Source organism: Leuresthes tenuis, unplaced genomic scaffold (assembly GCF_036924035.1).
Source record: "Leuresthes tenuis unplaced genomic scaffold, fLeuTen1.0.hap1 SCAF_13, whole genome shotgun sequence".
NCBI classification, from domain to species: Eukaryota; Metazoa; Chordata; class Actinopteri; order Atheriniformes; family Atherinopsidae; genus Leuresthes; species Leuresthes tenuis.
Genome location: NW_027325367.1, coordinates 34,400,050 through 34,427,523, shown reverse-complemented (window position 1 = coordinate 34,427,523; position 27,474 = coordinate 34,400,050). Strand labels below are relative to the sequence as shown.

General features: G+C 43.7%; 12 non-coding genes across 12 annotated transcripts; 7 read left to right on the top strand and 5 right to left on the bottom strand.

Annotated features, from left to right (window-relative positions):
- Positions 1 to 440: 440 nt before the first annotated feature.
- On the bottom strand, positions 441 to 523 carry trnal-cag (transfer RNA leucine (anticodon CAG)). Its single transcript has one exon. It is a non-coding gene; the product is annotated as a tRNA-Leu (tRNA).
- Positions 524 to 2,098: 1,575 nt separating this feature from the next.
- trnad-guc (transfer RNA aspartic acid (anticodon GUC)) lies at positions 2,099 to 2,170 on the top strand. The gene has a single exon. It is a non-coding gene; the product is annotated as a tRNA-Asp (tRNA).
- An 817-nt stretch (positions 2,171 to 2,987) lies between these two features.
- On the bottom strand, positions 2,988 to 3,070 carry trnal-cag (transfer RNA leucine (anticodon CAG)). Its single transcript has one exon. It is a non-coding gene; the product is annotated as a tRNA-Leu (tRNA).
- A 1,575-nt stretch (positions 3,071 to 4,645) lies between these two features.
- Positions 4,646 to 4,717, top strand: trnad-guc (transfer RNA aspartic acid (anticodon GUC)). Its single transcript has one exon. It is a non-coding gene; the product is annotated as a tRNA-Asp (tRNA).
- An 823-nt stretch (positions 4,718 to 5,540) lies between these two features.
- Positions 5,541 to 5,623, bottom strand: trnal-cag (transfer RNA leucine (anticodon CAG)). Its single transcript has one exon. It is a non-coding gene; the product is annotated as a tRNA-Leu (tRNA).
- A 1,574-nt stretch (positions 5,624 to 7,197) lies between these two features.
- On the top strand, positions 7,198 to 7,269 carry trnad-guc (transfer RNA aspartic acid (anticodon GUC)). The gene has a single exon. It is a non-coding gene; the product is annotated as a tRNA-Asp (tRNA).
- A 2,464-nt stretch (positions 7,270 to 9,733) lies between these two features.
- Positions 9,734 to 9,805, top strand: trnad-guc (transfer RNA aspartic acid (anticodon GUC)). The gene has a single exon. It is a non-coding gene; the product is annotated as a tRNA-Asp (tRNA).
- A 5,087-nt stretch (positions 9,806 to 14,892) lies between these two features.
- trnad-guc (transfer RNA aspartic acid (anticodon GUC)) lies at positions 14,893 to 14,964 on the top strand. Its single transcript has one exon. It is a non-coding gene; the product is annotated as a tRNA-Asp (tRNA).
- A 3,453-nt stretch (positions 14,965 to 18,417) lies between these two features.
- trnal-cag (transfer RNA leucine (anticodon CAG)) lies at positions 18,418 to 18,500 on the bottom strand. Its single transcript has one exon. It is a non-coding gene; the product is annotated as a tRNA-Leu (tRNA).
- Positions 18,501 to 20,075: 1,575 nt separating this feature from the next.
- Positions 20,076 to 20,147, top strand: trnad-guc (transfer RNA aspartic acid (anticodon GUC)). Its single transcript has one exon. It is a non-coding gene; the product is annotated as a tRNA-Asp (tRNA).
- Positions 20,148 to 23,506: 3,359 nt separating this feature from the next.
- Positions 23,507 to 23,589, bottom strand: trnal-cag (transfer RNA leucine (anticodon CAG)). Its single transcript has one exon. It is a non-coding gene; the product is annotated as a tRNA-Leu (tRNA).
- A 1,472-nt stretch (positions 23,590 to 25,061) lies between these two features.
- trnad-guc (transfer RNA aspartic acid (anticodon GUC)) lies at positions 25,062 to 25,133 on the top strand. The gene has a single exon. It is a non-coding gene; the product is annotated as a tRNA-Asp (tRNA).
- Positions 25,134 to 27,474: the final 2,341 nt, after the last annotated feature.

Below are 27,474 nucleotides of genomic sequence, written 5' to 3'. Positions count from 1 at the left end.
ACCTCTCCTTCATACCACTCTTCCATAAAGCTCACTTCCAAGTACTTTGTCCAACAACAGAAATCCTGTGGTTTCATTCTTGTCTTGTCCAAAGCCAACAATGACTTTGCATACCAGGGACGATCTGTCGAGGTCTTTTGTCACGACCAGTGTTTTGTTTTCAGACGATTTTTCCACAAAAATGACTGAAAAACAGGAGGTTTTACGGTGGTGTTGAGTACATGCCAAAATGTTAATATGTAACAATAACTTGAGTTGTGGACAAAGGATTCTCATGCACAAAGCCCCTTCCCTGCGATTCAGAGCGGTCATAAGACTTCAGAGTAACATGACGGCACAAAGAATGTTGCTGTAAACTAGATGATATAGCGCTAGCCAAGCAAGGAGTGAAGTTGGGTTGCCTTTGCCAGTGAAAACCATTCTCTTGGAGAAGGTTGCTTTGTCAGAAGTGGGATTTGAACCCACGCCTCCAGGGGAGACTGCGACCTGAACGCAGCGCCTTAGACCGCTCGGCCATCCTGACCGCAAAAAAAAGACTAGCACTTATTGTCGGCGGGCCCAGGGATCATTGGAGTGAATATGTGGGTCTACGTGGTGTTCATGGGTCTTGGCTGTTGTTTAAGTTGTTTAATAACCACAATAATGTCACGTGTACATAAAATCATTTGAAAAATTAAACAGGGGGAAAAAGAGAGCAAAGTGAGGAAAGGTGTGACAGATGAGGTCCCCCAGCAGTCTAAGCCTATAGCAGCTTGGGCAACATGGGATGTTTCAGGATTACCTGAGCCATCCCTAACTATAAGCTTTATCAAAAAGCATTTGGAAGCAAGAACTCTTCAGATGTAAAATGGCCGCAATAATCTTTAAACTAGACGATACAGTGCCAGTTTAGCAATACAACGTAGCATAGCCAAGCAAGGAGTGAACTTGGGTTGCCTTGCCAGTAAAAATCATTCTGTTGGAGAAGTTTGCAATGTCAGAAGTGGAATTTGAACCCCGCCTCCAAGGGAAACTGCAGTCTTAACGCAGCACTTTAAAGGCCAAGCGTCGTTGCCGTGATGGCTCGAGCGAGCGTTGTTGATGACTTCACGCTGTCGTTCCGACCATATATTGTGGCTGGAGTCGATGCGCCAGTCGTTGCAGTCTTTTCAGTCACAGAGGTGTCGCTGCTACGGGAAGGTTACCGCTAACGACTCCACAACGAGGAAAATGGAGAAGAAAACAAGAGCAGGAAGAGTAGCACTGTCATCAATGATCAGCATTCTCACCTCTGCTTACATAATAGCTGATGAGCCTCCAGAATTTGAAATTTCAAGAGGCATGATGATGCCCATCTCACCTCCAAATTCCTAAGCATTCTCACCCATTACTTACATAATAGCTGATCAGCCTCCAGAAGTTGAAATTTCAATAGGCATGATGATGCCCATCTCACCTCCAAATTGCTGAGCATTCTCACCCATTACTTACATAATAGCTGAGACTGCAGAAGTTGAAATTTCAATAGGTGTGTTATCACCATTATAGTCTGATGTGGTACTTAGAATACTGTTTTGATATTCTCACCCATCTTAGGCCTAAATGTGAATAGCCCCCCTTCAAATAGCCTGATATGAATCCAGTTTGCTTCGGTCAAAAGCCCTGTCCTGTTGTCCTATGATACGGTACCGGGGGTTTGAAAAATCTGCATAAGTGTCCAAAGTAGAATCTATTTACAACTTATCAACACTGCAAAGGGAAAAAAAAAAGTCTAGCTTCTTCTGGAGCAAACATTCTACTTTTTATTGTTTTGATGATGCGGAGTGTCCTACATCTACCACAAGGCAGAATTTCTGGGTGTTGCCACCAAGATTCAAGATTCAAGCGTTTATTGTCATATATACAGTGCATGTTAGAAACACATTCCTGTACAATGAGATTCTTGTTGAGCCCTTTTCACCACTTGCATGCTGAAGATCATGCCTAGTTTCTTCTCAATTGCTTTGCGTGATTCAAAACATTCCTTTAAAAGGCACCTCAAATGGGACACAAAACTCTTATTTCGCTCATTGGCTACGGTAGTCTTTTCAAATGACGACTGTATCTGTCCCATCAAAATTCCTCGTTAGTATAATGGTCAGTATCTCCGCCTGTCACGCGGAAGATCGGGGTTCGATTCCCCGACGGGGAGAGCTAGGACTTTTATCACATGCCTCCCACCAAGTATAATCTAATTCACCCACCATCAGCCAAGTTCCCTCTTGCAAACAGTCACCTCCCTTACAAATCACTCAAGACCAGCAGCTCTTACACCAGCCTTCAATACATGCTGTCATCTCATATTCAACTATCTTACACTTGTTTGCTTTTATCAAAGCACTTTGGAAGGCATTTCACTTGGCACCACATGTATTGCCACCACGAGAAGCCTGGCCTGCAGGGACCTCTATCTTCCCCCTAATCTCTCCTTCATAAGACTCTTCCATAAAGCTCACTTCCAAGTACCTTGTCCAACAACAGAAGACCTGTTGTTTCATTCTTGTCTTGTCCAAAGCCAACAAGGACTTCCCCCTAACCTCTCCTTCATACCACTCTTCCATAAAGCTCACTTCCAAGTACTTTGTCCAACAACAGAAATCCTGTGGTTTCATTCTTGTCTTGTCCAAAGCCAACAATGACTTTGCATACCAGGGACGATCTGTCGAGGTCTTTTGTCACGACCAGTGTTTTGTTTTCAGACGATTTTTCCACAAAAATGACTGAAAAACAGGAGGTTTTACGGTGGTGTTGAGTACATGCCAAAATGTTAATATGTAACTTGAGTTGTGGACAAAGGATTCTCATGCACAAAGCCCCTTCCCTGCGATTCAGAGCGGTCATAAGACTTCAGAGTAACATGACGGCACAAAGAATGTTGCTGTAAACTAGATGATATAGCGCTAGCCAAGCAAGGAGTGAAGTTGGGTTGCCTTTGCCAGTGAAAACCATTCTCTTGGAGAAGGTTGCTTTGTCAGAAGTGGGATTTGAACCCACGCCTCCAGGGGAGACTGCGACCTGAACGCAGCGCCTTAGACCGCTCGGCCATCCTGACCGCAAAAAAGAGACTTGCACTTATTGTCGGCGGGCCCAGGGATCAATCGAGTGACTATGTGGGTCTACGTGGTGTTCATGGGTCTTGGCTGTTGTTTAAGTTGTTTAATAACCACAATAATGTCACCTGTACATAAAATCATTTGAAAAATTAAACAGGGGGAAAAAGAGAGCAAAGTGAGGAAAGGTGTGACAGATGAGGTCCCCCAGCAGTCTAAGCCTATAGCAGCTTGGGCAACATGGGATGTTTCAGGATTACCTGAGCCATCCCTAACTATAAGCTTTATCAAAAAGCATTTGGAAGCAAGAACTCTTCAGATGTAAAATGGCCGCAATAATCTTTAAACTAGACGATACAGTGCCAGTTTAGCAATACAACGTAGCATAGCCAAGCAAGGAGTGAACTTGGGTTGCCTTGCCAGTAAAAATAATTCTGGTAGAGAAGTTTGCAATGTCAGAAGTGGAATTTGAACCCCGCCTCCAAGGGAAACTGCAGTCTTAACGCAGCACTTTAAAGGCCAAGCGTCGTTGCCGTGATGGCTCGAGCGAGCGTTGTTGATGACTTCACGCTGTCGTTCCGACCATATATTGTGGCTGGAGTCGATGCGCCAGTCGTTGCAGTCTTTTAAGTCACAGAGGTGTCGCTGCTACGGGAAGGTTACCGCTAACGACTCCACAACGAGGAAAATGGAGAAGAAAACAAGAGCAGGAAGAGTAGCACTGTCATCAATGATCAGCATTCTCACCTCTGCTTACATAATAGCTGATGAGCCTCCAGAATTTGAAATTTCAAGAGGCATGATGATGCCCATCTCACCTCCAAATTCCTAAGCATTCTCACCCATTACTTACATAATAGCTGATCAGCCTCCAGAAGTTGAAATTTCAATAGGCATGATGATGCCCATCTCACCTCCAAATTGCTGAGCATTCTCACCCATTACTTACATAATAGCTGAGACTGCAGAAGTTGAAATTTCAATAGGTGTGTTATCACCATTATAGTCTGATGTGGTACTTAGAATACTGTTTTGATATTCTCACCCATCTTAGGCCTAAATGTGAATAGCCCCCCTTCAAATAGCCTGATATGAATCCAGTTTGCTTCGGTCAAAAGCCCTGTCCTGTTGTCCTATGATACGGTACCGTATCATTTGAAAAATCTGCATAAGTGTCCAAACTAGAATCTATTTACAACTTATCAACACTGCAAAGGGAAAAAAAAAGTCTAGCTTCTTCTGGAGCAAACATTCTACTTTTTATTGTTTTGATGATGCGGAGTGTCCTACATCTACCACAAGGCAGAATTTCTGGGTGTTGCCACCAAGATTCAAGATTCAAGCGTTTATTGTCATATATACAGTGCATGTTAGAAACACATTCCTGTACAATGAGATTCTTGTTGAGCCCTTTTCACCACTTGCATGCTGAAGATCATGCCTAGTTTCTTCTCAATTGCTTTGCGTGATTCAAAACATTCCTTTAAAAGGCACCTCAAATGGGACACAAAACTCTTATTTCGCTCATTGGCTACGGTAGTCTTTTCAAATGACGACTGTATCTGTCCCATCGAAATTCCTCGTTAGTATAATGGTCAGTATCTCCGCCTGTCACGCGGAAGATCGGGGTTCGATTCCCCGACGGGGAGAGCTAGGACTTTTATCACATGCCTCCCACCAAGTATAATCTAATTCACCCACCATCAGCCAAGTTCCCTCTTGCAAACAGTCACCTCCCTTACAAATCACTCAAGACCAGCAGCTCTTACACCAGCCTTCAATACATGCTGTCATCTCATATTCAACTATCTTACACTTGTTTGCTTTTATCAAAGCACTTTGGAAGGCATTTCACTTGGCACCACATGTATTGCCACCACGAGAAGCCTGGCCTGCAGGGACCTCTATCTTCCCCCTAACCTCTCCTTCATAAGACTCTTCCATAAAGCTCACTTCCAAGTACCTTGTCCAACAACAGAAGACCTGTTGTTTCATTCTTGTCTTGTCCAAAGCCAACAAGGACTTCCCCCTAACCTCTCCTTCATACCACTCTTCCATAAAGCTCACTTCCAAGTACTTTGTCCAACAACAGAAATCCTGTGGTTTCATTCTTGTCTTGTCCAAAGCCAACAATGACTTTGCATACCAGGGACGATCTGTCGAGGTCTTTTGTCACGACCAGTGTTTTGTTTTCAGACGATTTTTCCACAAAAATGACTGAAAAACAGGAGGTTTTACGGTGGTGTTGAGTACATGCCAAAATGTTAATATGTAACAATAACTTGAGTTGTGGACAAAGGATTCTCATGCACAAAGCCCCTTCCCTGCGATTCAGAGCGGTCATAAGACTTCAGAGTAACATGACGGCACAAAGAATGTTGCTGTAAACTAGATGATATAGCGCTAGCCAAGCAAGGAGTGAAGTTGGGTTGCCTTTGCCAGTGAAAACCATTCTCTTGGAGAAGGTTGCTTTGTCAGAAGTGGGATTTGAACCCACGCCTCCAGGGGAGACTGCGACCTGAACGCAGCGCCTTAGACCGCTCGGCCATCCTGACCGCAAAAAAGAGACTTGCACTTATTGTCGGCGGGCCCAGGGATCATTCGAGTGACTATGTGGGTCTACGTGGTGTTCATGGGTCTTGGCTGTTGTTTAAGTTGTTTAATAACCACAATAATGTCACGTGTACATAAAATCATTTGAAAAATTAAACAGGGGGAAAAAGAGAGCAAAGTGAGGAAAGGTGTGACAGATGAGGTCCCCCAGCAGTCTAAGCCTATAGCAGCTTGGGCAACATGGGATGTTTCAGGATTACCTGAGCCATCCCTAACTATAAGCTTTATCAAAAAGCATTTGGAAGCAAGAACTCTTCAGATGTAAAATGGCCGCAATAATCTTTAAACTAGACGATACAGTGCCAGTTTAGCAATACAACGTAGCATAGCCAAGCAAGGAGTGAACTTGGGTTGCCTTGCCAGTAAAAATAATTCTGGTAGAGAAGTTTGCAATGTCAGAAGTGGAATTTGAACCCCGCCTCCAAGGGAAACTGCAGTCTTAACGCAGCACTTTAAAGGCCAAGCGTCGTTGCCGTGATGGCTCGAGCGAGCGTTGTTGATGACTTCACGCTGTCGTTCCGACCATATATTGTGGCTGGAGTCGATGCGCCAGTCGTTGCAGTCTTTTCAGTCACAGAGGTGTCGCTGCTACGGGAAGGTTACCGCTAACGACTCCACAACGAGGAAAATGGAGAAGAAAACAAGAGCAGGAAGAGTAGCACTGTCATCAATGATCAGCATTCTCACCTCTGCTTACATAATAGCTGATGAGCCTCCAGAATTTGAAATTTCAAGAGGCATGATGATGCCCATCTCACCTCCAAATTCCTAAGCATTCTCACCCATTACTTACATAATAGCTGATCAGCCTCCAGAAGTTGAAATTTCAATAGGCATGATGATGCCCATCTCACCTCCAAATTGCTGAGCATTCTCACCCATTACTTACATAATAGCTGAGACTGCAGAAGTTGAAATTTCAATAGGTGTGTTATCACCATTATAGTCTGATGTGGTACTTAGAATACTGTTTTGATATTCTCACCCATCTTAGGCCTAAATGTGAATAGCCCCCCTTCAAATAGCCTGATATGAATCCAGTTTGCTTCGGTCAAAAGCCCTGTCCTGTTGTCCTATGATACGGTACCGGGGGTTTGAAAAATCTGCATAAGTGTCCAAAGTAGAATCTATTTACAATTTATCAACACTGCAAAGGGAAAAAAAAAGTCTAGCTTCTTCTGGAGCAAACATTCTACTTTTTATTGTTTTGATGATGCGGAGTGTCCTACATCTACCACAAGGCAGAATTTCTGGGTGTTGCCACCAAGATTCAAGATTCAAGCGTTTATTGTCATATATACAGTGCATGTTAGAAACACATTCCTGTACAATGAGATTCTTGTTGAGCCCTTTTCACCACTTGCATGCTGAAGATCATGCCTAGTTTCTTCTCAATTGCTTTGCGTGATTCAAAACATTCCTTTAAAAGGCACCTCAAATGGGACACAAAACTCTTATTTCGCTCATTGGCTACGGTAGTCTTTTCAAATGACGACTGTATCTGTCCCATCGAAATTCCTCGTTAGTATAATGGTCAGTATCTCCGCCTGTCACGCGGAAGATCGGGGTTCGATTCCCCGACGGGGAGAGCTAGGACTTTTATCACATGCCTCCCACCAAGTATAATCTAATTCACCCACCATCAGCCAAGTTCCCTCTTGCAAACAGTCACCTCCCTTACAAATCACTCAAGACCAGCAGCTCTTACACCAGCCTTCAATACATGCTGTCATCTCATATTCAACTATCTTACACTTGTTTGCTTTTATCAAAGCACTTTGGAAGGCATTTCACTTGGCACCACATGTATTGCCACCACGAGAAGCCTGGCCTGCAGGGACCTCTATCTTCCCCCTAACCTCTCCTTCATAAGACTCTTCCATAAAGCTCACTTCCAAGTACCTTGTCCAACAACAGAAGACCTGTTGTTTCATTCTTGTCTTGTCCAAAGCCAACAAGGACTTCCCCCTAACCTCTCCTTCATACCACTCTTCCATAAAGCTCACTTCCAAGTACTTTGTCCAACAACAGAAATCCTGTGGTTTCATTCTTGTCTTGTCCAAAGCCAACAATGACTTTGCATACCAGGGACGATCTGTCGAGGTCTTTTGTCACGACCAGTGTTTTGTTTTCAGACGATTTTTCCACAAAAATGACTGAAAAACAGGAGGTTTTACGGTGGTGTTGAGTACATGCCAAAATATTAAAATGTAACAATAACTTGAGTTGTGGACAAAGGATTCTCATGCACAAAGCCCCTTCCCTGCGATTCAGAGCGGTCATAAGACTTCAGAGTAACATGACGGCACAAAGAATGTTGCTGTAAACTAGATGATATAGCGCTAGCCAAGCAAGGAGTGAAGTTGGGTTGCCTTTGCCAGTGAAAACCATTCTCTTGGAGAAGGTTGCTTTGTCAGAAGTGGGATTTGAACCCACGCCTCCAGGGGAGACTGCGACCTGAACGCAGCGCCTTAGACCGCAAAAAAAAGACTTGCACTTATTGTCGGCGGGCCCAGGGATCATTGGAGTGAATATGTGGGTCTACGTGGTGTTCATGGGTCTTGGCTGTTGTTTAAGTTGTTTAATAACCACAATAATGTCACGTGTACATAAAATCATTTGAAAAATTAAACAGGGGGAAAAAGAGAGCAAAGTGAGGAAAGGTGTGACAGATGAGGTCCCCCAGCAGTCTAAGCCTATAGCAGCTTGGGCAACATGGGATGTTTCAGGATTACCTGAGCCATCCCTAACTATAAGCTTTATCAAAAAGCATTTGGAAGCAAGAACTCTTCAGATGTAAAATGGCCGCAATAATCTTTAAACTAGACGATACAGTGCCAGTTTAGCAATACAACGTAGCATAGCCAAGCAAGGAGTGAACTTGGGTTGCCTTGCCAGTAAAAATAATTCTGGTAGAGAAGTTTGCAATGTCAGAAGTGGAATTTGAACCCCGCCTCCAAGGGAAACTGCAGTCTTAACGCAGCACTTTAAAGGCCAAGCGTCGTTGCCGTGATGGCTCGAGCGAGCGTTGTTGATGACTTCACGCTGTCGTTCCGACCATATATTGTGGCTGGAGTCGATGCGCCAGTCGTTGCAGTCTTTTCAGTCACAGAGGTGTCGCTGCTACGGGAAGGTTACCGCTAACGACTCCACAACGAGGAAAATGGAGAAGAAAACAAGAGCAGGAAGAGTAGCACTGTCATCAATGATCAGCATTCTCACCTCTGCTTACATAATAGCTGATGAGCCTCCAGAATTTGAAATTTCAAGAGGCATGATGATGCCCATCTCACCTCCAAATTCCTAAGCATTCTCACCCATTACTTACATAATAGCTGATCAGCCTCCAGAAGTTGAAATTTCAATAGGCATGATGATGCCCATCTCACCTCCAAATTGCTGAGCATTCTCACCCATTACTTACATAATAGCTGAGACTGCAGAAGTTGAAATTTCAATAGGTGTGTTATCACCATTATAGTCTGATGTGGTACTTAGAATACTGTTTTGATATTCTCACCCATCTTAGGCCTAAATGTGAATAGCCCCCCTTCAAATAGCCTGATATGAATCCAGTTTGCTTCGGTCAAAAGCCCTGCCCTGTTGTCCTATGATACGGTACCGGGGGTTTGAAAAATCTGCATAAGTGTCCAAAGTAGAATCTATTTACAATTTATCAACACTGCAAAGGGAAAAAAAAAAGTCTAGCTTCTTCTGGAGCAAACATTCTACTTTTTATTGTTTTGATGATGCGGAGTGTCCTACATCTACCACAAGGCAGAATTTCTGGGTGTTGCCACCAAGATTCAAGATTCAAGCGTTTATTGTCATATATACAGTGCATGTTAGAAACACATTCCTGTACAATGAGATTCTTGTTGAGCCCTTTTCACCACTTGCATGCTGAAGATCATGCCTAGTTTCTTCTCAATTGCTTTGCGTGATTCAAAACATTCCTTTAAAAGGCACCTCAAATGGGACACAAAACTCTTATTTCGCTCATTGGCTACGGTAGTCTTTTCAAATGACGACTGTATCTGTCCCATCGAAATTCCTCGTTAGTATAATGGTCAGTATCTCCGCCTGTCACGCGGAAGATCGGGGTTCGATTCCCCGACGGGGAGAGCTAGGACTTTTATCACATGCCTCCCACCAAGTATAATCTAATTCACCCACCATCAGCCAAGTTCCCTCTTGCAAACAGTCACCTCCCTTACAAATCACTCAAGACCAGCAGCTCTTACACCAGCCTTCAATACATGCTGTCATCTCATATTCAACTATCTTACACTTGTTTGCTTTTATCAAAGCACTTTGGAAGGCATTTCACTTGGCACCACATGTATTGCCACCACGAGAAGCCTGGCCTGCAGGGACCTCTATCTTCCCCCTAACCTCTCCTTCATAAGACTCTTCCATAAAGCTCACTTCCAAGTACCTTGTCCAACAACAGAAGACCTGTTGTTTCATTCTTGTCTTGTCCAAAGCCAACAAGGACTTCCCCCTAACCTCTCCTTCATACCACTCTTCCATAAAGCTCACTTCCAAGTACTTTGTCCAACAACAGAAATCCTGTGGTTTCATTCTTGTCTTGTCCAAAGCCAACAATGACTTTGCATACCAGGGACGATCTGTCGAGGTCTTTTGTCACGACCAGTGTTTTGTTTTCAGACGATTTTTCCACAAAAATGACTGAAAAACAGGAGGTTTTACGGTGGTGTTGAGTACATGCCAAAATATTAAAATGTAACAATAACTTGAGTTGTGGACAAAGGATTCTCATGCACAAAGCCCCTTCCCTGCGATTCAGAGCGGTCATAAGACTTCAGAGTAACATGACGGCACAAAGAATGTTGCTGTAAACTAGATGATATAGCGCTAGCCAAGCAAGGAGTGAAGTTGGGTTGCCTTTGCCAGTGAAAACCATTCTCTTGGAGAAGGTTGCTTTGTCAGAAGTGGGATTTGAACCCACGCCTCCAGGGGAGACTGCGACCTGAACGCAGCGCCTTAGACCGCAAAAAAAAGACTTGCACTTATTGTCGGCGGGCCCAGGGATCATTGGAGTGAATATGTGGGTCTACGTGGTGTTCATGGGTCTTGGCTGTTGTTTAAGTTGTTTAATAACCACAATAATGTCACGTGTACATAAAATCATTTGAAAAATTAAACAGGGGGAAAAAGAGAGCAAAGTGAGGAAAGGTGTGACAGATGAGGTCCCCCAGCAGTCTAAGCCTATAGCAGCTTGGGCAACATGGGATGTTTCAGGATTACCTGAGCCATCCCTAACTATAAGCTTTATCAAAAAGCATTTGGAAGCAAGAACTCTTCAGATGTAAAATGGCCGCAATAATCTTTAAACTAGACGATACAGTGCCAGTTTAGCAATACAACGTAGCATAGCCAAGCAAGGAGTGAACTTGGGTTGCCTTGCCAGTAAAAATAATTCTGGTAGAGAAGTTTGCAATGTCAGAAGTGGAATTTGAACCCCGCCTCCAAGGGAAACTGCAGTCTTAACGCAGCACTTTAAAGGCCAAGCGTCGTTGCCGTGATGGCTCGAGCGAGCGTTGTTGATGACTTCACGCTGTCGTTCCGACCATATATTGTGGCTGGAGTCGATGCGCCAGTCGTTGCAGTCTTTTCAGTCACAGAGGTGTCGCTGCTACGGGAAGGTTACCGCTAACGACTCCACAACGAGGAAAATGGAGAAGAAAACAAGAGCAGGAAGAGTAGCACTGTCATCAATGATCAGCATTCTCACCTCTGCTTACATAATAGCTGATGAGCCTCCAGAATTTGAAATTTCAAGAGGCATGATGATGCCCATCTCACCTCCAAATTCCTAAGCATTCTCACCCATTACTTACATAATAGCTGATCAGCCTCCAGAAGTTGAAATTTCAATAGGCATGATGATGCCCATCTCACCTCCAAATTGCTGAGCATTCTCACCCATTACTTACATAATAGCTGAGACTGCAGAAGTTGAAATTTCAATAGGTGTGTTATCACCATTATAGTCTGATGTGGTACTTAGAATACTGTTTTGATATTCTCACCCATCTTAGGCCTAAATGTGAATAGCCCCCCTTCAAATAGCCTGATATGAATCCAGTTTGCTTCGGTCAAAAGCCCTGTCCTGTTGTCCTATGATACGGTACCGGGGGTTTGAAAAATCTGCATAAGTGTCCAAAGTAGAATCTATTTACAATTTATCAACACTGCAAAGGGAAAAAAAAAAGTCTAGCTTCTTCTGGAGCAAACATTCTACTTTTTATTGTTTTGATGATGCGGAGTGTCCTACATCTACCACAAGGCAGAATTTCTGGGTGTTGCCACCAAGATTCAAGATTCAAGCATTTATTGTCATATATACAGTGCATGTTAGAAACACATTCCTGTACAATGAGATTCTTGTTGAGCCCTTTTCACCACTTGCATGCTGAAGATCATGCCTAGTTTCTTCTCAATTGCTTTGCGTGATTCAAAACATTCCTTTAAAAGGCACCTCAAATGGGACACAAAACTCTTATTTCGCTCATTGGCTACGGTAGTCTTTTCAAATGACGACTGTATCTGTCCCATCGAAATTCATCGTTAGTATAATGGTCAGTATCTCCGCCTGTCACGCGGAAGATCGGGGTTCGATTCCCCGACGGGGAGAGCTAGGACTTTTATCACATGCCTCCCACCAAGTATAATCTAATTCACCCACCATCAGCCAAGTTCCCTCTTGCAAACAGTCACCTCCCTTACAAATCACTCAAGACCAGCAGCTCTTACACCAGCCTTCAATACATGCTGTCATCTCATATTCAACTATCTTACACTTGTTTGCTTTTATCAAAGCACTTTGGAAGGCATTTCACTTGGCACCACATGTATTGCCACCACGAGAAGCCTGGCCTGCAGGGACCTCTATCTTCCCCCTAACCTCTCCTTCATAAGACTCTTCCATAAAGCTCACTTCCAAGTACCTTGTCCAACAACAGAAGACCTGTTGTTTCATTCTTGTCTTGTCCAAAGCCAACAAGGACTTCCCCCTAACCTCTCCTTCATACCACTCTTCCATAAAGCTCACTTCCAAGTACTTTGTCCAACAACAGAAATCCTGTGGTTTCATTCTTGTCTTGTCCAAAGCCAACAATGACTTTGCATACCAGGGACGATCTGTCGAGGTCTTTTGTCACGACCAGTGTTTTGTTTTCAGACGATTTTTCCACAAAAATGACTGAAAAACAGGAGGTTTTACGGTGGTGTTGAGTACATGCCAAAATATTAAAATGTAACAATAACTTGAGTTGTGGACAAAGGATTCTCATGCACAAAGCCCCTTCCCTGCGATTCAGAGCGGTCATAAGACTTCAGAGTAACATGACGGCACAAAGAATGTTGCTGTAAACTAGATGATATAGCGCTAGCCAAGCAAGGAGTGAAGTTGGGTTGCCTTTGCCAGTGAAAACCATTCTCTTGGAGAAGGTTGCTTTGTCAGAAGTGGGATTTGAACCCACGCCTCCAGGGGAGACTGCGACCTGAACGCAGCGCCTTAGACCGCAAAAAAAAGACTTGCACTTATTGTCGGCGGGCCCAGGGATCATTGGAGTGAATATGTGGGTCTACGTGGTGTTCATGGGTCTTGGCTGTTGTTTAATAACCACAATAATGTCACGTGTACATAAAATCATTTGAAAAATTAAACAGGGGGAAAAAGAGAGCAAAGTGAGGAAAGGTGTGACAGATGAGGTCCCCCAGCAGTCTAAGCCTATAGCAGCTTGGGCAACATAGGATGTTTCAGGATTACCTGAGCCATCCCTAACTATAAGCTTTATCAAAAAGCATTTGGAAGCAAGAACTCTTCAGATGTAAAATGGCCGCAATAATCTTTAAACTAGACGATACAGTGCCAGTTTAGCAATACAACGTAGCATAGCCAAGCAAGGAGTGAACTTGGGTTGCCTTGCCAGTAAAAATCATTCTGTTGGAGAAGTTTGCAATGTCAGAAGTGGAATTTGAACCCCGCCTCCAAGGGAAACTGCAGTCTTAACGCAGCACTTTAAAGGCCAAGCATCGTTGCCGTGATGGCTCGAGCGAGCGTTGTTGATGACTTCACGCTGTCGTTCCGACCATATATTGTGGCTGGAGTCGATGCGCCAGTCGTTGCAGTCTTTTCAGTCACAGAGGTGTCGCTGCTACGGGAAGGTTACCGCTAACGACTCCACAACGAGGAAAATGGAGAAGAAAACAAGAGCAGGAAGAGTAGCACTGTCATCAATGATCAGCATTCTCACCTCTGCTTACATAATAGCTGATGAGCCTCCAGAATTTGAAATTTCAAGAGGCATGATGATGCCCATCTCACCTCCAAATTCCTAAGCATTCTCACCCATTACTTACATAATAGCTGATCAGCCTCCAGAATTTGAAATTTCAAGAGGCATGATGATGCCCATCTCACCTCCAAATTCCTAAGCATTCTCACCCATTACTTACATAATAGCTGATCAGCCTCCAGAAGTTGAAATTTCAATAGGCATGATGATGCCCATCTCACCTCCAAATTGCTGAGCATTCTCACCCATTACTTACATAATAGCTGAGACTGCAGAAGTTGAAATTTCAATAGGTGTGTTATCACCATTATAGTCTGATGTGGTACTTAGAATACTGTTTTGATATTCTCACCCATCTTAGGCCTAAATGTGAATAGCCCCCCTTCAAATAGCCTGATATGAATCCAGTTTGCTTCGGTCAAAAGCCCTGTCCTGTTGTCCTATGATACGGTACCGGGGGTTTGAAAAATCTGCATAAGTGTCCAAAGTAGAATCTATTTACAACTTATCAACACTGCAAAGGGAAAAAAAAAAGTCTAGCTTCTTCTGGAGCAAACATTCTACTTTTTATTGTTTTGATGATGCGGAGTGTCCTACATCTACCACAAGGCAGAATTTCTGGGTGTTGCCACCAAGATTCAAGATTCAAGCGTTTATTGTCATATATACAGTGCATGTTAGAAACACATTCCTGTACAATGAGATTCTTGTTGAGCCGTTTTCACCACTTGCATGCTGAAGATCATGCCTAGTTTCTTCTCAATTGCTTTGCGTGATTCAAAACATTCCTTTAAAAGGCACCTCAAATGGGACACAAAACTCTTATTTCGCTCATTGGCTACGGTAGTCTTTTCAAATGACGACTGTATCTGTCCCATCGAAATTCCTCGTTAGTATAATGGTCAGTATCTCCGCCTGTCACGCGGAAGATCGGGGTTCGATTCCCCGACGGGGAGAGCTAGGACTTTTATCACATGCCTCCCACCAAGTATAATCTAATTCACCCACCATCAGCCAAGTTCCCTCTTGCAAACAGTCACCTCCCTTACAAATCACTCAAGACCAGCAGCTCTTACACCAGCCTTCAATACATGCTGTCATCTCATATTCAACTATCTTACACTTGTTTGCTTTTATCAAAGCACTTTGGAAGGCATTTCACTTGGCACCACATGTATTGCCACCACGAGAAGCCTGGCCTGCAGGGACCTCTATCTTCCCCCTAACCTCTCCTTCATAAGACTCTTCCATAAAGCTCACTTCCAAGTACCTTGTCCAACAACAGAAGACCTGTTGTTTCATTCTTGTCTTGTCCAAAGCCAACAAGGACTTCCCCCTAACCTCTCCTTCATACCACTCTTCCATAAAGCTCACTTCCAAGTACTTTGTCCAACAACAGAAATCCTGTGGTTTCATTCTTGTCTTGTCCAAAGCCAACAATGACTTTGCATACCAGGGACGATCTGTCGAGGTCTTTTGTCACGACCAGTGTTTTGTTTTCAGACGATTTTTCCACAAAAATGACTGAAAAACAGGAGGTTTTACGGTGGTGTTGAGTACATGCCAAAATATTAATATGTAACAATAACTTGAGTTGTGGACAAAGGATTCTCATGCACAAAGCCCCTTCCCTGCGATTCAGAGCGGTCATAAGACTTCAGAGTAACATGACGGCACAAAGAATGTTGCTGTAAACTAGATGATATAGCGCTAGCCAAGCAAGGAGTGAAGTTGGGTTGCCTTTGCCAGTGAAAACCATTCTCTTGGAGAAGGTTGCTTTGTCAGAAGTGGGATTTGAACCCACGCCTCCAGGGGAGACTGCGACCTGAACGCAGCGCCTTAGACCGCAAAAAAAAGACTTGCACTTATTGTCGGCGGGCCCAGGGATCATTGGAGTGAATATGTGGGTCTACGTGGTGTTCATGGGTCTTGGCTGTTGTTTAAGTTGTTTAATAACCACAATAATGTCACGTGTACATAAAATCATTTGAAAAATTAAACAGGGGGAAAAAGAGAGCAAAGTGAGGAAAGGTGTGACAGATGAGGTCCCCCAGCAGTCTAAGCCTATAGCAGCTTGGGCAACATAGGATGTTTCAGGATTACCTGAGCCATCCCTAACTATAAGCTTTATCAAAAAGCATTTGGAAGCAAGAACTCTTCAGATGTAAAATGGCCGCAATAATCTTTAAACTAGACGATACAGTGCCAGTTTAGCAATACAACGTAGCATAGCCAAGCAAGGAGTGAACTTGGGTTGCCTTGCCAGTAAAAATCATTCTGTTGGAGAAGTTTGCAATGTCAGAAGTGGAATTTGAACCCCGCCTCCAAGGGAAACTGCAGTCTTAACGCAGCACTTTAAAGGCCAAGCGTCGTTGCCGTGATGGCTCGAGCGAGCGTTGTTGATGACTTCACGCTGTCGTTCCGACCATATATTGTGGCTGGAGTCGATGCGCCAGTCGTTGCAGTCTTTTCAGTCACAGAGGTGTCGCTGCTACGGGAAGGTTACCGCTAACGACTCCACAACGAGGAAAATGGAGAAGAAAACAAGAGCAGGAAGAGTAGCACTGTCATCAATGATCAGCATTCTCACCTCTGCTTACATAATAGCTGATGAGCCTCCAGAATTTGAAATTTCAAGAGGCATGATGATGCCCATCTCACCTCCAAATTCCTAAGCATTCTCACCCATTACTTACATAATAGCTGATGAGCCTCCAGAATTTGAAATTTCAAGAGGCATGATGATGCCCATCTCACCTCCAAATTCCTAAGCATTCTCACCCATTACTTACATAATAGCTGATCAGCCTCCAGAAGTTGAAATTTCAATAGGCATGATGATGCCCATCTCACCTCCAAATTGCTGAGCATTCTCACCCATTACTTACATAATAGCTGAGACTGCAGAAGTTGAAATTTCAATAGGTGTGTTATCACCATTATAGTCTGATGTGGTACTTAGAATACTGTTTTGATATTCTCACCCATCTTAGGCCTAAATGTGAATAGCCCCCCTTCAAATAGCCTGATATGAATCCAGTTTGCTTCGGTCAAAAGCCCTGTCCTGTTGTCCTATGATACGGTACCGGGGGTTTGAAAAATCTGCATAAGTGTCCAAAGTAGAATCTATTTACAACTTATCAACACTGCAAAGGGAAAAAAAAAGTCTAGCTTCTTCTGGAGCAAACATTCTACTTTTTATTGTTTTGATGATGCGGAGTGTCCTACATCTACCACAAGGCAGAATTTCTGGGTGTTGCCACCAAGATTCAAGATTCAAGCGTTTATTGTCATATATACAGTGCATGTTAGAAACACATTCCTGTACAATGAGATTCTTGTTGAGCCCTTTTCACCACTTGCATGCTGAAGATCATGCCTAGTTTCTTCTCAATTGCTTTGCGTGATTCAAAACATTCCTTTAAAAGGCACCTCAAATGGGACACAAAACTCTTATTTCGCTCATTGGCTACGGTAGTCTTTTCAAATGACGACTGTATCTGTCCCATCGAAATTCCTCGTTAGTATAATGGTCAGTATCTCCGCCTGTCACGCGGAAGATCGGGTTCGATTCCCCGACGGGGAGAGCTAGGACTTTTATCACATGCCTCCCACCAAGTATAATCTAATTCACCCACCATCAGCCAAGTTCCCTCTTGCAAACAGTCACCTCCCTTACAAATCACTCAAGACCAGCAGCTCTTACACCAGCCTTCAATACATGCTGTCATCTCATATTCAACTATCTTACACTTGTTTGCTTTTATCAAAGCACTTTGGAAGGCATTTCACTTGGCACCACATGTATTGCCACCACGAGAAGCCTGGCCTGCAGGGACCTCTATCTTCCCCCTAACCTCTCTTTCATAAGACTCTTCCATAAAGCTCACTTCCAAGTACCTTGTCCAACAACAGAAGACCTGTTGTTTCATTCTTGTCTTGTCCAAAGCTAACAAGGACTTCCCCCTAACCTCTCCTTCATACCACTCTTCCATAAAGCTCACTTCCAAGTACTTTGTCCAACAACAGAAATCCTGTGGTTTCATTCTTGTCTTGTCCAAAGCCAACAATGACTTTGCATACCAGGGACGATCTGTCGAGGTCTTTTGTCACGACCAGTGTTTTGTTTTCAGACGATTTTTCCACAAAAATGACTGAAAAACAGGAGGTTTTACGGTGGTGTTGAGTACATGCCAAAATGTTAATATGTAACAATAACTTGAGTTGTGGACAAAGGATTCTCATGCACAAAGCCCCTTCCCTGCGATTCAGAGCGGTCATAAGACTTCAGAGTAACATGACGGCACAAAGAATGTTGCTGTAAACTAGATGATATAGCGCTAGCCAAGCAAGGAGTGAAGTTGGGTTGCCTTTGCCAGTGAAAACCATTCTCTTGGAGAAGGTTGCTTTGTCAGAAGTGGGATTTGAACCCACGCCTCCAGGGGAGACTGCGACCTGAACGCAGCGCCTTAGACCGCTCGGCCATCCTGACCGCAAAAAAAAGACTTGCACTTATTGTCGGCGGGCCCAGGGATCATTGGAGTGAATATGTGGGTCTACGTGGTGTTCATGGGTCTTGGCTGTTGTTTAAGTTGTTTAATAACCACAATAATGTCACGTGTACATAAAATCATTTGAAAAATTAAACAGGGGGAAAAAGAGAGCAAAGTGAGGAAAGGTGTGACAGATGAGGTCCCCCAGCAGTCTAAGCCTATAGCAGCTTGGGCAACATGGGATGTTTCAGGATTACCTGAGCCATCCCTAACTATAAGCTTTATCAAAAAGCATTTGGAAGCAAGAACTCTTCAGATGTAAAATGGCCGCAATAATCTTTAAACTAGACGATACAGTGCCAGTTTAGCAATACAACGTAGCATAGCCAAGCAAGGAGTGAACTTGGGTTGCCTTGCCAGTAAAAATCATTCTGTTGGAGAAGTTTGCAATGTCAGAAGTGGAATTTGAACCCCGCCTCCAAGGGAAACTGCAGTCTTAACGCAGCACTTTAAAGGCCAAGCGTCGTTGCCGTGATGGCTCGAGCGAGCGTTGTTGATGACTTCACGCTGTCGTTCCGACCATATATTGTGGCTGGAGTCGATGCGCCAGTCGTTGCAGTCTTTTCAGTCACAGAGGTGTCGCTGCTACGGGAAGGTTACCGCTAACGACTCCACAACGAGGAAAATGGAGAAGAAAACAAGAGCAGGAAGAGTAGCACTGTCATCAATGATCAGCATTCTCACCTCTGCTTACATAATAGCTGATGAGCCTCCAGAATTTGAAATTTCAAGAGGCATGATGATGCCCATCTCACCTCCAAATTCCTAAGCATTCTCACCCATTACTTACATAATAGCTGATCAGCCTCCAGAAGTTGAAATTTCAATAGGCATGATGATGCCCATCTCACCTCCAAATTGCTGAGCATTCTCACCCATTACTTACATAATAGCTGAGACTGCAGAAGTTGAAATTTCAATAGGTGTGTTATCACCATTATAGTCTGATGTGGTACTTAGAATACTGTTTTGATATTCTCACCCATCTTAGGCCTAAATGTGAATAGCCCCCCTTCAAATAGCCTGATATGAATCCAGTTTGCTTCGGTCAAAAGCCCTGTCCTGTTGTCCTATGATACGGTACCGGGGGTTTGAAAAATCTGCATAAGTGTCCAAAGTAGAATCTATTTACAACTTATCAACACTGCAAAGGGAAAAAAAAAAGTCTAGCTTCTTCTGGAGCAAACATTCTACTTTTTATTGTTTTGATGATGCGGAGTGTCCTACATCTACCACAAGGCAGAATTTCTGGGTGTTGCCACCAAGATTCAAGATTCAAGCGTTTATTGTCATATATACAGTGCATGTTAGAAACACATTCCTGTACAATGAGATTCTTGTTGAGCCCTTTTCACCACTTGCATGCTGAAGATCATGCCTAGTTTCTTCTCAATTGCTTTGCGTGATTCAAAACATTCCTTTAAAAGGCACCTCAAATGGGACACAAAACTCTTATTTCGCTCATTGGCTACGGTAGTCTTTTCAAATGACGACTGTATCTGTCCCATCGAAATTCCTCGTTAGTATAATGGTCAGTATCTCCGCCTGTCACGCGGAAGATCGGGGTTCGATTCCCCGACGGGGAGAGCTAGGACTTTTATCACATGCCTCCCACCAAGTATAATCTAATTCACCCACCATCAGCCAAGTTCCCTCTTGCAAACAGTCACCTCCCTTACAAATCACTCAAGACCAGCAGCTCTTACACCAGCCTTCAATACATGCTGTCATCTCATATTCAACTATCTTACACTTGTTTGCTTTTATCAAAGCACTTTGGAAGGCATTTCACTTGGCACCACATGTATTGCCACCACGAGAAGCCTGGCCTGCAGGGACCTCTATCTTCCCCCTAACCTCTCCTTCATAAGACTCTTCCATAAAGCTCACTTCCAAGTACCTTGTCCAACAACAGAAGACCTGTTGTTTCATTCTTGTCTTGTCCAAAGCCAACAAGGACTTCCCCCTAACCTCTCCTTCATACCACTCTTCCATAAAGCTCACTTCCAAGTACTTTGTCCAACAACAGAAATCCTGTGGTTTCATTCTTGTCTTGTCCAAAGCCAACAATGACTTTGCATACCAGGGACGATCTGTCGAGGTCTTTTGTCACGACCAGTGTTTTGTTTTCAGACGATTTTTCCACAAAAATGACTGAAAAACAGGAGGTTTTACGGTGGTGTTGAGTACATGCCAAAATATTAATATGTAACAATAACTTGAGTTGTGGACAAAGGATTCTCATGCACAAAGCCCCTTCCCTGCGATTCAGAGCGGTCATAAGACTTCAGAGTAACATGACGGCACAAAGAATGTTGCTGTAAACTAGATGATATAGCGCTAGCCAAGCAAGGAGTGAAGTTGGGTTGCCTTTGCCAGTGAAAACCATTCTCTTGGAGAAGGTTGCTTTGTCAGAAGTGGGATTTGAACCCACGCCTCCAGGGGAGACTGCGACCTGAACGCAGCGCCTTAGACCGCAAAAAAAAGACTTGCACTTATTGTCGTCGGGCCCAGGGATCATTGGAGTGAATATGTGGGTCTACGTGGTGTTCATGGGTCTTGGCTGTTGTTTAAGTTGTTTAATAACCACAATAATGTCACGTGTACATAAAATCATTTGAAAAATTAAACAGGGGGAAAAAGAGAGCAAAGTGAGGAAAGGTGTGACAGATGAGGTCCCCCAGCAGTCTAAGCCTATAGCAGCTTGGGCAACATGGGATGTTTCAGGATTACCTGAGCCATCCCTAACTATAAGCTTTATCAAAAAGCATTTGGAAGCAAGAACTCTTCAGATGTAAAATGGCCGCAATAATCTTTAAACTAGACGATACAGTGCCAGTTTAGCAATACAACGTAGCATAGCCAAGCAAGGAGTGAACTTGGGTTGCCTTGCCAGTAAAAATCATTCTGTTGGAGAAGTTTGCAATGTCAGAAGTGGAATTTGAACCCCGCCTCCAAGGGAAACTGCAGTCTTAACGCAGCACTTTAAAGGCCAAGCGTCGTTGCCGTGATGGCTCGAGCGAGCGTTGTTGATGACTTCACGCTGTCGTTCCGACCATATATTGTGGCTGGAGTCGATGCGCCAGTCGTTGCAGTCTTTTCAGTCACAGAGGTGTCGCTGCTACGGGAAGGTTACCGCTAACGACTCCACAACGAGGAAAATGGAGAAGAAAACAAGAGCAGGAAGAGTAGCACTGTCATCAATGATCAGCATTCTCACCTCTGCTTACATAATAGCTGATGAGCCTCCAGAATTTGAAATTTCAAGAGGCATGATGATGCCCATCTCACCTCCAAATTCCTAAGCATTCTCACCCATTACTTACATAATAGCTGATCAGCCTCCAGAAGTTGAAATTTCAATAGGCATGATGATGCCCATCTCACCTCCAAATTGCTGAGCATTCTCACCCATTACTTACATAATAGCTGAGACTGCAGAAGTTGAAATTTCAATAGGTGTGTTATCACCATTATAGTCTGATGTGGTACTTAGAATACTGTTTTGATATTCTCACCCATCTTAGGCCTAAATGTGAATAGCCCCCCTTCAAATAGCCTGATATGAATCCAGTTTGCTTCGGTCAAAAGCCCTGTCCTGTTGTCCTATGATACGGTACCGGGGGTTTGAAAAATCTGCATAAGTGTCCAAAGTAGAATCTATTTACAACTTATCAACACTGCAAAGGGAAAAAAAAAAGTCTAGCTTCTTCTGGAGCAAACATTCTACTTTTTATTGTTTTGATGATGCGGAGTGTCCTACATCTACCACAAGGCAGAATTTCTGGGTGTTGCCACCAAGATTCAAGATTCAAGCGTTTATTGTCATATATACAGTGCATGTTAGAAACACATTCCTGTACAATGAGATTCTTGTTGAGCCCTTTTCACCACTTGCATGCTGAAGATCATGCCTAGTTTCTTCTCAATTGCTTTGCGTGATTCAAAACATTCCTTTAAAAGGCACCTCAAATGGGACACAAAACTCTTATTTCGCTCATTGGCTACGGTAGTCTTTTCAAATGACGACTGTATCTGTCCCATCGAAATTCATCGTTAGTATAATGGTCAGTATCTCCGCCTGTCACGCGGAAGATCGGGGTTCGATTCCCCGACGGGGAGAGCTAGGACTTTTATCACATGCCTCCCACCAAGTATAATCTAATTCACCCACCATCAGCCAAGTTCCCTCTTGCAAACAGTCACCTCCCTTACAAATCACTCAAGACCAGCAGCTCTTACACCAGCCTTCAATACATGCTGTCATCTCATATTCAACTATCTTACACTTGTTTGCTTTTATCAAAGCACTTTGGAAGGCATTTCACTTGGCACCACATGTATTGCCACCACGAGAAGCCTGGCCTGCAGGGACCTCTATCTTCCCCCTAACCTCTCCTTCATAAGACTCTTCCATAAAGCTCACTTCCAAGTACCTTGTCCAACAACAGAAGACCTGTTGTTTCATTCTTGTCTTGTCCAAAGCCAACAAGGACTTCCCCCTAACCTCTCCTTCATACCACTCTTCCATAAAGCTCACTTCCAAGTACTTTGTCCAACAACAGAAATCCTGTGGTTTCATTCTTGTCTTGTCCAAAGCCAACAATGACTTTGCATACCAGGGACGATCTGTCGAGGTCTTTTGTCACGACCAGTGTTTTGTTTTCAGACGATTTTTCCACAAAAATGACTGAAAAACAGGAGGTTTTACGGTGGTGTTGAGTACATGCCAAAATGTTAATATGTAACAATAACTTGAGTTGTGGACAAAGGATTCTCATGCACAAAGCCCCTTCCCTGCGATTCAGAGCGGTCATAAGACTTCAGAGTAACATGACGGCACAAAGAATGTTGCTGTAAACTAGATGATATAGCGCTAGCCAAGCAAGGAGTGAAGATGGGTTGCCTTTGCCAGTGAAAACCATTCTCTTGGAGAAGGTTGCTTTGTCAGAAGTGGGATTTGAACCCACGCCTCCAGGGGAGACTGCGACCTGAACGCAGCGCCTTAGACCGCTCGGCCATCCTGACCGCAAAAAAAAGACTTGCACTTATTGTCGGCGGGCGCAGGGATCATTGGAGTGAATATGTGGGTCTACGTGGTGTTCATGGGTTTTGGCTGTTGTTTAAGTTGTTTAATAACCACAATAATGTCACGTGTACATAAAATCATTTGAAAAATTAAACAGGGGGAAAAAGAGAGCAAAGTGAGGAAAGGTGTGACAGATGAGGTCCCCCAGCAGTCTAAGCCTATAGCAGCTTGGGCAACATGGGATGTTTCAGGATTACCTGAGCCATCCCTAACTATAAGCTTTATCAAAAAGCATTTGGAAGCAAGAACTCTTCAGATGTAAAATGGCCGCAATAATCTTTAAACTAGACGATACAGTGCCAGTTTAGCAATACAACGTAGCATAGCCAAGCAAGGAGTGAACTTGGGTTGCCTTGCCAGTAAAAATCATTCTGTTGGAGAAGTTTGCAATGTCAGAAGTGGAATTTGAACCCCGCCTCCAAGGGAAACTGCAGTCTTAACGCAGCACTTTAAAGGCCAAGCGTCGTTGCCGTGATGGCTCGAGCGAGCGTTGTTGATGACTTCACGCTGTCGTTCCGACCATATATTGTGGCTGGAGTCGATGCGCCAGTCGTTGCAGTCTTTTCAGTCACAGAGGTGTCGCTGCTACGGGAAGGTTACCGCTAACGACTCCACAACGAGGAAAATGGAGAAGAAAACAAGAGCAGGAAGAGTAGCACTGTCATCAATGATCAGCATTCTCACCTCTGCTTACATAATAGCTGATGAGCCTCCAGAATTTGAAATTTCAAGAGGCATGATGATGCCCATCTCACCTCCAAATTGCTGAGCATTCTCACCCATTACTTACATAATAGCTGAGACTGCAGAAGTTGAAATTTCAATAGGTGTGTTATCACCATTATAGTCTGATGTGGTACTTAGAATACTGTTTTGATATTCTCACCCATCTTAGGCCTAAATGTGAATAGCCCCCCTTCAAATAGCCTGATATGAATCCAGTTTGCTTCGGTCAAAAGCCCTGTCCTGTTGTCCTATGATACGGTACCGGGGGTTTGAAAAATCTGCATAAGTGTCCAAAGTAGAATCTATTTACAACTTATCAACACTGCAAAGGGAAAAAAAAAAGTCTAGCTTCTTCTGGAGCAAACATTCTACTTTTTATTGTTTTGATGATGCGGAGTGTCCTACATCTACCACAAGGCAGAATTTCTGGGTGTTGCCACCAAGATTCAAGCGTTTATTGTCATATATACAGTGCATGTTAGAAACACATTCCTGTACAATGAGATTCTTGTTGAGCCCTTTTCACCACTTGCATGCTGAAGATCATGCCTAGTTTCTTCTCAATTGCTTTGCGTGATTCAAAACATTCCTTTAAAAGGCACCTCAAATGGGACACAAAACTCTTATTTCGCTCATTGGCTACGGTAGTCTTTTCAAATGACGACTGTATCTGTCCCATCGAAATTCCTCGTTAGTATAATGGTCAGTATCTCCGCCTGTCACGCGGAAGATCGGGGTTCGATTCCCCGACGGGGAGAGCTAGGACTTTTATCACATGCCTCCCACCAAGTATAATCTAATTCACCCACCATCAGCCAAGTTCCCTCTTGCAAACAGTCACCTCCCTTACAAATCACTCAAGACCAGCAGCTCTTACACCAGCCTTCAATACATGCTGTCATCTCATATTCAACTATCTTACACTTGTTTGCTTTTATCAAAGCACTTTGGAAGGCATTTCACTTGGCACCACATGTATTGCCACCACGAGAAGCCTGGCCTGCAGGGACCTCTATCTTCCCCCTAACCTCTCCTTCATAAGACTCTTCCATAAAGCTCACTTCCAAGTACCTTGTCCAACAACAGAAGACCTGTTGTTTCATTCTTGTCTTGTCCAAAGCCAACAAGGACTTCCCCCTAACCTCTCCTTCATACCACTCTTCCATAAAGCTCACTTCCAAGTACTTTGTCCAACAACAGAAATCCTGTGGTTTCATTCTTGTCTTGTCCAAAGCCAACAATGACTTTGCATACCAGGGACGATCTGTCGAGGTCTTTTGTCACGACCAGTGTTTTGTTTTCAGACGATTTTTCCACAAAAATGACTGAAAAACAGGAGGTTTTACGGTGGTGTTGAGTACATGCCAAAATGTTAATATGTAACAATAACTTGAGTTGTGGACAAAGGATTCTCATGCACAAAGCCCCTTCCCTGCGATTCAGAGCGGTCATAAGACTTCAGAGTAACATGACGGCACAAAGAATGTTGCTGTAAACTAGATGATATAGCGCTAGCCAAGCAAGGAGTGAAGTTGGGTTGCCTTTGCCAGTGAAAACCATTCTCTTGGAGAAGGTTGCTTTGTCAGAAGTGGGATTTGAACCCACGCCTCCAAGGGAAACTGCAGTCTTAACGCAGCACTTTAAAGGCCAAGCGTCGTTGCCGTGATTGGCTCGAGCGAGCGTTGTTGATGACTTCACGCTGTCGTTCCGACCATATATTGTGGCTGGAGTCGATGCGCCAGTCGTTGCAGTCTTTTCAGTCACAGAGGTGTCGCTGCTACGGGAAGGTTACCGCTAACGACTCCACAACGAGGAAAATGGAGAAGAAAACAAGAGCAGGAAGAGTAGCACTGTCATCAATGATCAGCATTCTCACCTCTGCTTACATAATAGCTGATGAGCCTCCAGAATTTGAAATTTCAAGAGGCATGATGATGCCCATATCACCTCCAAATTCCTAAGCATTCTCACCCATTACTTACATAATAGCTGAGACTGCAGAAGTTGAAATTTCAATAGGTGTGTTATCACCATTATAGTCTGATGTGGTACTTAGAATACTGTTTTGATATTCTCACCCATCTTAGGCCTAAATGTGAATAGCCCCCCTTCAAATAGCCTGATATGAATCCAGTTTGCTTCGGTCAAAAGCCCTGTCCTGTTGTCCTATGATACGGTACCGGGGGTTTGAAAAATCTGCATAAGGGTCCAAAGTAGAATCTATTTACAACTTATCAACACTGCAAAGGGAAAAAAAAAAGTCTAGCTTCTTCTGGAGCAAACATTCTACTTTTTATTGTTTTGATGATGCGGAGTGTCCTACATCTACCACAAGGCAGAATTTCTGGGTGTTGCCACCAAGATTCAAGATTCAAGCGTTTATTGTCATATATACAGTGCATGTTAGAAACACATTCCTGTACAATGAGATTCTTGTTGAGCCCTTTTCACCACTTGCATGCTGCAGATCATGCCTAGTTTCTTCTCAATTGCTTTGCGTGATTCAAAACATTCCTTTAAAAGGCACCTCAAATGGGACACAAAACTCTTATTTCGCTCATTGGCTACGGTAGTCTTTTCAAATGACGACTGTATCTGTCCCATCGAAATTCCTCGTTAGTATAATGGTCAGTATCTCCGCCTGTCGCGCGGAAGATTGAGGTTCGATTCCCCGACGGGGAGAGCTACGACTTTTATCACATGCCTCCCACCAAGTATAATCTAATTCACCCACCATCAGCCAAGTTCCCTCTTGCAAACAGTCACCTCCCTTACAAATCACTCAAGACCAGCAGCTCTTACACCAGCCTTCAATACATGCTGTCATCTCATATTCAACTATCTTACACTTGTTTGCTTTTATCAAAGCACTTTGGAAGGCATTTCACTTGGCACCACATGTATTGCCACCACGAGAAGCCTGGCCTGCAGGGACCTCTATCTTCCCCCTAACCTCTCCTTCATAAGACTCTTCCATAAAGCTCACTTCCAAGTACCTTGTCCAACAACAGAAGACCTGTTGTTTCATTCTTGTCTTGTCCAAAGCCAACAAGGACTTCCCCCTAACCTCTCCTTCATACCACTCTTCCATAAAGCTC